The sequence below is a fragment of the Octodon degus genome, unplaced genomic scaffold, assembly GCF_000260255.1.
Source record: "Octodon degus isolate 3935 unplaced genomic scaffold, OctDeg1.0 scaffold00009, whole genome shotgun sequence".
Lineage (NCBI taxonomy): Eukaryota > Metazoa > Chordata > Mammalia > Rodentia > Octodontidae > Octodon > Octodon degus.
Window position 1 is genome coordinate 8909884 of NW_004524585.1, and position 7839 is coordinate 8917722.

Sequence of the window (7839 nt, forward strand, 5' to 3'; positions counted from 1 at the left end):
AACTGTAGTATTTTTGGCTGACAGATTTCATTGAATTACATCATAGTCCACACCTACCTAGGTGTGAAACACATTTAGTTTTTGCTCAACCACTCAAGCCCGTCACCAGTCACAAGGAGCCCACTTTTTGATATGGTAACAGAAAATGGTTCTGTTGACTCTTTCAGTCATCCAAGGAGGGCCTCTCTGCACTGACAAGGCTCTTGCCTCTCACCACTTCTGTGCCAGTTTGCCATAGCCTCCTCTTCTAGCATCTCAGTCCTACTGATATTCATCTCAAGCCTGGCCTCCAGACTGCCCTCAGCCATACTGCCAGCCCTCCTTGAAGCCAGCATCCCAGTCTGTGCAGATGATCCCAACATCCAGGCAAGCCCTGTTGATGAAATGCATGGCATTTTATGCATCAGGTCTTAAATAATATTCCACAAAGCAGAAGCCACATGCTACTTTCTTCATTTTATGGGTTTGGTCCCTCCAAATCCATAATTATCTTCTTTATGTTCCCACTTTTGCTAAAGAGTTCATAAATTTGTTCTTTAGTTGTACAAAACAAGAGATTTACAACATAGAATGTATAGCTTTTCTTCAGTAGTTGTTCTTATTCATGATTGTCACTCTGAAAGTATTGGTCCCAGTCTGGCTCAACTCCACATAGGAGTCACTGCGCAGCACCTTCAAGTGGCCACTTGACATGATGCCAAGAGGTATAAGATGATGTGCAGCCTTGAAGACAGCCCTCTTTTAGGACTTTGTCATCTCTTAGAGATGGACTAAATGTTTTTTGCATGGAGATGTACATAAATGATTAGCTGTACAGGGGCTGAATGTTATGATCTGTGTCTAGTTGTTCCCCCAAAAGCCTCATGTGGTCACTGGGACAACTTATAAAGTCTGACTAATTCATGATCCAATGTGGGGATTATGGGTATGATCTGGGGTAAATGATCTTCATTACAATGTAAGGAAGAGAGAGAGGTAGGCTAGCTGCCACAGCTGCTGTCCCTCCCTTTGCTCTTTCCTCTCTTCCACCACCATCAACAGTTTCCCTTTTCCATGTGCCACTGTGCCTTGGAGCCAGCCTAGTATGGACTGAGACCTCCACTAATCATGGGCTAAATAAACCTTTCCTTCCCTAACTTTGTTGGGTATTTTGTCCCAGTAATGAGAGAGAAGTAACTAAGACAGGCATCTAGTATTTTGTCACAGTAACAAGAAAAGTAACTAAGAGATCCTACAGTGCTACTGGGAGGAGTTGGAACCTTTAAAAATGGGGCTAAGTAGGCAGTCTAAGTCAAGGAAGGCAAATGCTTCAGAGGGACTGTGGGACCCTGTACCTTCCTGTTTTATTCTCTTGCCATAAGATGAGAAGTTTTGCTCTGCTACCCCTTCCCTTCACAAGGGCTTTCGCAGGCCTGAAGCAAGTGAACCACTAGTCACAGAACTTTGAGCCAAAATAAGCCTTTCTTCCTATAAGTGGATCATCTCAGCTATTTTTAATAGTAACACAGAGCTAACACAGAACAATTTGAGTAGAGAGAGAGAATTGTCTCCTGTATTATAATGAAATGCCATGGCCAATTTCTAAGACACTATGCTTAATTTTACAATACAAATTTCAAATGTTCATAAGAGTAACATTTTTACATTTTCACCCATTCCCACTTATTTGCTAACTTTAAAACAATTCTCCATCTTGGGAATAATTATAATAAATTAAATTTTCACATAATCCTATTTAAAATATAAAGTACAAAAAATCCTTATTCCATTAAATATATTCTAATTTTCAAATGTTTTTTCATCATATTCTATAGGGACTTAAAGTTCAACATATCAATACTTGATGAAAAATACCTGTTCCATGTTATGCCTAAAAATGTTTGATATTCAGACAGATAGTGAGGTTAAGCTTAACAGCCTAGGTTGTACAGTAATAACAATAAGCTTGTCTTCTGGATGGTTAACAACCTAAGTTTGCAGACCAAAATTAGAGAAAAAGGAGGGCCACAAGGAAAGCCAACATTTTGGCCCTAGTCTTCTAAGGTCAATTAAGACTCAGGACATATGAGAACTTGTACTGTAATGCCATGTAACTCAGTAGTGTTTCCAAAGAGGAAAGTGATCGATGATGTAGAATGTGCCTAATGAGAGTCACATGGAGAGAAAACACTCTCTCAGGCTTTCACAGAGAGCACACTGGCCAAGCAATGGCCATGACTCATCCACATGGCTGCACTGGCAAAAGTTCTACAATCTGAGGTACAGGATCTCAGGATAAATCCTGAGGGGATTTCACTGACCTTATCAGACTCAAAAGCTACAACTCTTGTTGCATAGGTCCTGCTTTACATTGGTCTTTAACATCCAGCAGAAAAGTATAAAAATGAAATATAAGAAGTAAAGCCATGCTGTTATGTTGAGCTGTAGGGGACTCAGGTCAACAATTTCTGACATTGCCAGTGAAGTGGAAGACCCAATACTATTATGGGCTACTGGACTCTTTTAGAATATTTTGCTGAGTTTATACACCTATAATATTCAAATAATGAACTTAACAAAGAAAGGGTATACAGATGTATGTCCATTTTGTATCTGAGCATTCAAAGTGGTTAGGATAGATATATAATTACATTCTCTTAATGAATAGAGTGATTTGTTCTAATGGTGTTTGTAAATAGGATATCAAGTCTGCATCTTGTACAGCAATTAACCACTAGGAAGAATGTATGCAATGTGTTAATTATTGAAACTGTCCTACCAATTTGGTTTGAAACTGTCTCATTGCTATTTGTTTATCAATAAAATTATGGAAAAAAAGATTAAGAGAAATATTTAAAAAAACAAAGTACAGACAGGTGTGCAGTTGCATGATATAATTCCAGCATTTGTGAGGTAGGATTTCCATGATCTGAAGGCCTTCCTAGGCTATGTAGTGAGTTCAAGGCCAGCTTTAATTACATAGTGATCTGCTTTCTGAAAAAAGAAAGAAAAAAAGAAAAGAAAAATTTTAAAAAGAGGGAGCTAGAGATAAATCTCAGTATAAAGGCTCTGGGTGCAAATCCCGGTATAAAAAGAAAATAAATTCTGAGCCCAAAACCTTTAACCAAGTATATAGTCAAGTTCCATAATGCTATTTTGATGGAAAAGAAATATAAATGTATTCATACATTGATACATTCACTTATTTAACAAGTATTTCTGTAATGTATGGTATTGATATAATACAGATGCTCCCAACCTGCTAAATGTCAGATATGCTTAGTTTGTGTTCCTTGAAACTGACGAGTAAATTCCAAAGGACAAAGAAGGGTAAGAGTATGAAAGGTTTATTGGAGAACAGGACTAGCTCCTGGGAGACAGAAAGGATCCCAAGTGGGTTGCTGCTGAGACCCTTTGTCAGGAGTAATTTAAGCAGCAGAGTCACAAAGTGGGCCCAAGGTAGGTCAAACTATAATCAACATGTAAGACTACAAGAATAGCCTCTTAGTTAATACTGATCCATTAAGAAAGCAGATCATGTAGCAAGGTTATTTGGCTGACATCATTAGCCTTGGCTTATCTATGACTTTTCAAACAGAAACATTTTGGTACAGGATGGACCCAGGTATTCTGGTCACCCACCTGGGTTTCTGATGCGTATCAGGATTTAATGGAGTGGGTAGTAGTAATTAGAGTTCTGCCTATCCTTTAGGGAAGCTTATACTTTAGGATACTGAGACTGCCTTCTTCAGAGGCATCTCCAGCCATAATTCTAATATCTGTATTTTTCACTGACTTCCCTGAGAACCCAGTCCTTCTCTTATTAAATGTTAATTTCTGTCTAACTTAGCTGGATGTAATAGTATATATTGGGCCCTGCTCTAGGGTCCAGTAAAATAGATGAAGATAGAACAAAGCCCCTGTTCTCAGAGCTTATATTCAGAATAAGGAAACAGATGATAAAATTAGTTCAGTGAAGGAACAGGGAGTAGGTAAAATGAGTGAACAAAAACTTCTCTGATGTAGTGATATATGAAGTTTCATATAAGAAAAGAATAATAGCTTTTTGCCTACCCTACTATTCATTTAGTATACTGGATTCCCTTCTCAGTTCTCCAGGTACCAATGTCACTCTTGTTTTGTTTTACTGTCTAATAATACTTATTTTTAGGAGAGTACAAATTAAAGTTAAAACAGAAAAATTTACAAGTGACATAGAATAAATTTCACAATATTTTTGTGATATGGTGTTGTCTTCCAACCTGTTATGCATATTACCAGATATATGCACCTAAAATTGGAAGGAGAAAGAAAAAAGAAACAATTGTGTAAGAAATTAGAAAGAAAAAGTACAATGTCACTCTTTAGAAAGCATCCCTATCACATCCCTCTCCTAATATATGAGGTCTGATTCTTCACCTGCAGCCTGGAGGCTAAATAGGTTTTTAGACATTTCCACCATTTAAGCTCCCATAAACCCAAAACTACAATAATCTGTAGGCTTTATATCATTAAGTACAGCTAAGTAGATCAATTAAAGTAGGGTCTAAGTTATGTTTCTAGACATTTTTCTCTATTACAGTTTTCTAAAAGAGTTACAATTGGGGCTGGTGAGATGGCTCAGTGGTCTAAAGCACCTACTTAGAACAAGCTTAGCAAAGCACAGGGACCTCGGTTCAAGCCCCCAGCACCACATGCCAGCCAGCCCCGCCTCCTGGTGGGCTGAGCTAGCCACACACACACACACACACACACACACACACACACACACACATAAATAAAATAAAACAAATAAATTTTTAAAAAAGAGTTACAATAAAAATCCACAAAAAAAAAAAATGCAGAGCATATTTAGAAGTTGTGAAGAAAATGTAGCTCATTTTCTCATTGTTTTCAACCATGAGAAAAGCATCTTCCCATTCTGTTATCTAATGCTTCATGTAAATTCCCTGGAAAAGATTCTACCCTTCTATCTGTCATTTATAAGGACGCACACTTTGAGCAAATAGTTTGAACAATTGAAACAATTACAGTGGTACTTTCGTTCACAAATACTTTTGTTTGTGAACCATTTGCTTCCCATGCAGAATTGTTTGGCAAAATTTTTGTTTTGTTTGCAAATTCTGCATGGGGTGAGGAACACAGTCATGACCATTTTTCTTGAGTCAACATAAACATGATCATCTTTTCCAGAATTGTGGGACAAATTATGCTCATGAACTGAGATACCACTATATTTTGAGGTTTTTTAAACACATGTTTTAAGTATACTCTTCAAATGACCAATTATTTGAAGAAAAAAAAACTCTATTCTCCCAGCATGCTATATTCTACACCTAAGAAGTAGTCACCATCTGTATTAAGAACTCAATTATTACTGGAACTGCTCAATCAATGGAGAATCGCATCAGGCAGAAATTTGACTTTCAAAATTTTAGACCCTATATCAATTCCAAAGGATTTTTTTTCAGAACATGCATTGACTATTCTCTGGTTTGAGAGTCCAAATAAATCTGTATATTTCCCACTTTCCAAGCTTAGTCCAGAACAATTGCCTCAAGCAGCAGTTTTGAAATTCTGATTTGATGTATTTTTAGCATATTTATAACTGCAGTGATCAGAGAAGATATCTTTAAAGATACTCATTATTATTTTCTGGAGCAAATGAAAACTGATCTGTGACTTATAATTATCATCATCCTGCATCTAGGATTCTGGCTCTAGTTATTAGTTATTTTAAGACGTGGTCTTATGTAGACCAACATGATATCACGTTGTTTTCTTTTTAAATGTCTCTGTTTCTCACATTTTGTCATCTCTCTCCCACTCACCCTGAAGATAGAAGGAACAAGAAGTTTCAGAGAGCAAAAGAATTCCTGATCTGCAGCAATATAATAAACAAGTGATATTGCAAAGAATTACCTAAATAGCTATAAGCGTATTTTCCTTATTTCCAGTTAGATGAGACCATTTTTATCCTGTCAACAAAACAATTCACTGATAACAAATTTAAAGTTTTTCTATAGGTGCAGTTCCTTTGCTTCTTTCTTTAAACAGAAACAAGTGCACAGGAAATATTAGAAAACATCTGCTCCCAAGAATTTATTGATTTCCAACATTTTTTAATTAGTTAGACATGAACCCCCAAACAAAAATAAATCTCATTCATAGGTGATTGTCTTCACCAGTAAAGATGAAGACATATTTAAAATAATTTGCTTTTCATAAAGAAATATATAATGGAAAATATCATGCTAGAAAGAAACTGAACAAAGAAATCAATACAGGTAAAGAATAAAAGACTAATTTTTACACATACACTTTAATTCACCTCAATTATGAAAAGCAGCTGATAAATCTGCATCTCACTGAGACATGGATTTATTTGGTCACCAAACAACTAAGGCCCAGTGACACCATGGGAAAATATAGTTGAGCTTGTAAACTGATAACAGTGCATCCAAAGAACAAAGCATGATGAATGGATTTATAGCAGATTAGTGCCTACCAAATATTATCTGACAAGGGCTGGCCAAGTAGCACAGTGGATTAAAGCATCTGCAAGCAAGCACAGGAGCCAAGGGTTCGATCTGCTGGCCTGCCATGCCAGCCCCACCCCAAAGCACGTTGAGATGGCAATTGAGACTGGGTGTGGTGGCATTTGCTCGCAATCCCAGCTCTTGGGAGACTGTAAACAGGCAGATCATTGCGAGTCCAATCTAGTAGTGAGACCCTGGAAAGGCTATAGACCCTTCGGTAAAGTACACATAGATAGATAGATAGATAGATAGATAGATAGATAGATAGATAGATAGATATAGGTAGATATTATCTGACAATTTTAAGCATTCCATTTAAATTTTTTCTCTCTACAAGTATAAAATCTCCAAATTTTGTAATAGCTACTTTGACCTTTCTGCTGCTTAGGACCTATCTTTGTGCTTTTAATATATATATATATATATATATATATATATAAGCCTCATCTCAACAAATCACATTTGGAGTAGACTCTTTCTGATGATGGGGAGGGAAAGAAACTCTCAGGGAGGGCAGCTGCTCAAGCAGTTCTTAATCTCTCCAGACTTCATTCTTAAGCATTCTGTGCACTGCACACATTTGATCAAGCATAAGCAATTATTCACATTTCTTTAGGCGCACATTTCCTTATTTCTATTAAGCTGTAATTAATAATTTTTGTACGTGTGAATTGAGTTTAATATCCCTACATCCAACTAGCACCCTATGTCTTGTTCCTTAAGCAATGTTTGGGTTTGACCAATATACTGAAAGACAGATGAGATGTGCTCCCAGCGACACAGCTTTTAACCTTTCCTCTCCTCTACCATGACGGGGGTGAATTACCGTAAATGATGGGCACCCTGTCTGCAAGGTGGACAATTGATTTGACCTGGCTGCCTGCAAAGCTCTAATGGACTTTGTGGCCAAGTCCCCTGAGATATAAAATATGTCGAAGTGAATTGGGGCAGGTTAAAGAACAGACCAGCTTTTCATTGCAGACTCTAGTTGTAATACATTTCCCAGTTGTTCAGGGCAAAAGATTAAAAATGATCAATATCCAAATCATTTTTAAAGCATTTCCCTCAGTAAATCTATTTTTGTTATCTTTTTCTCTGCCAAGCATAGTTTTACAAACCTTGGAAAGATCCTTTTCTTTAAACACAGAATTGCACACACAGCTCTGTCTTTGGTTTATTTCCATTTAATTTATCCTCATCTATTCTGTCTATTGATTACTTGGGCTATACAAAATTTCTTTAAAGTGTGAATTTTCCATGTTTTGAGTTTACACTGAGGTGCCTACTCACAATGAGAAGGGAGGTTGTCAAACAAATAGAA

The 7839-nt window shown here is 36.9% G+C and overlaps 1 pseudogene; it reads right to left on the reverse strand.

The window, feature by feature from the left end:
* Positions 1 to 210: 210 nt before the first annotated feature.
* LOC101592358 lies at positions 211 to 693 on the reverse strand (annotated as a pseudogene).
* Positions 694 to 7839: the final 7146 nt, after the last annotated feature.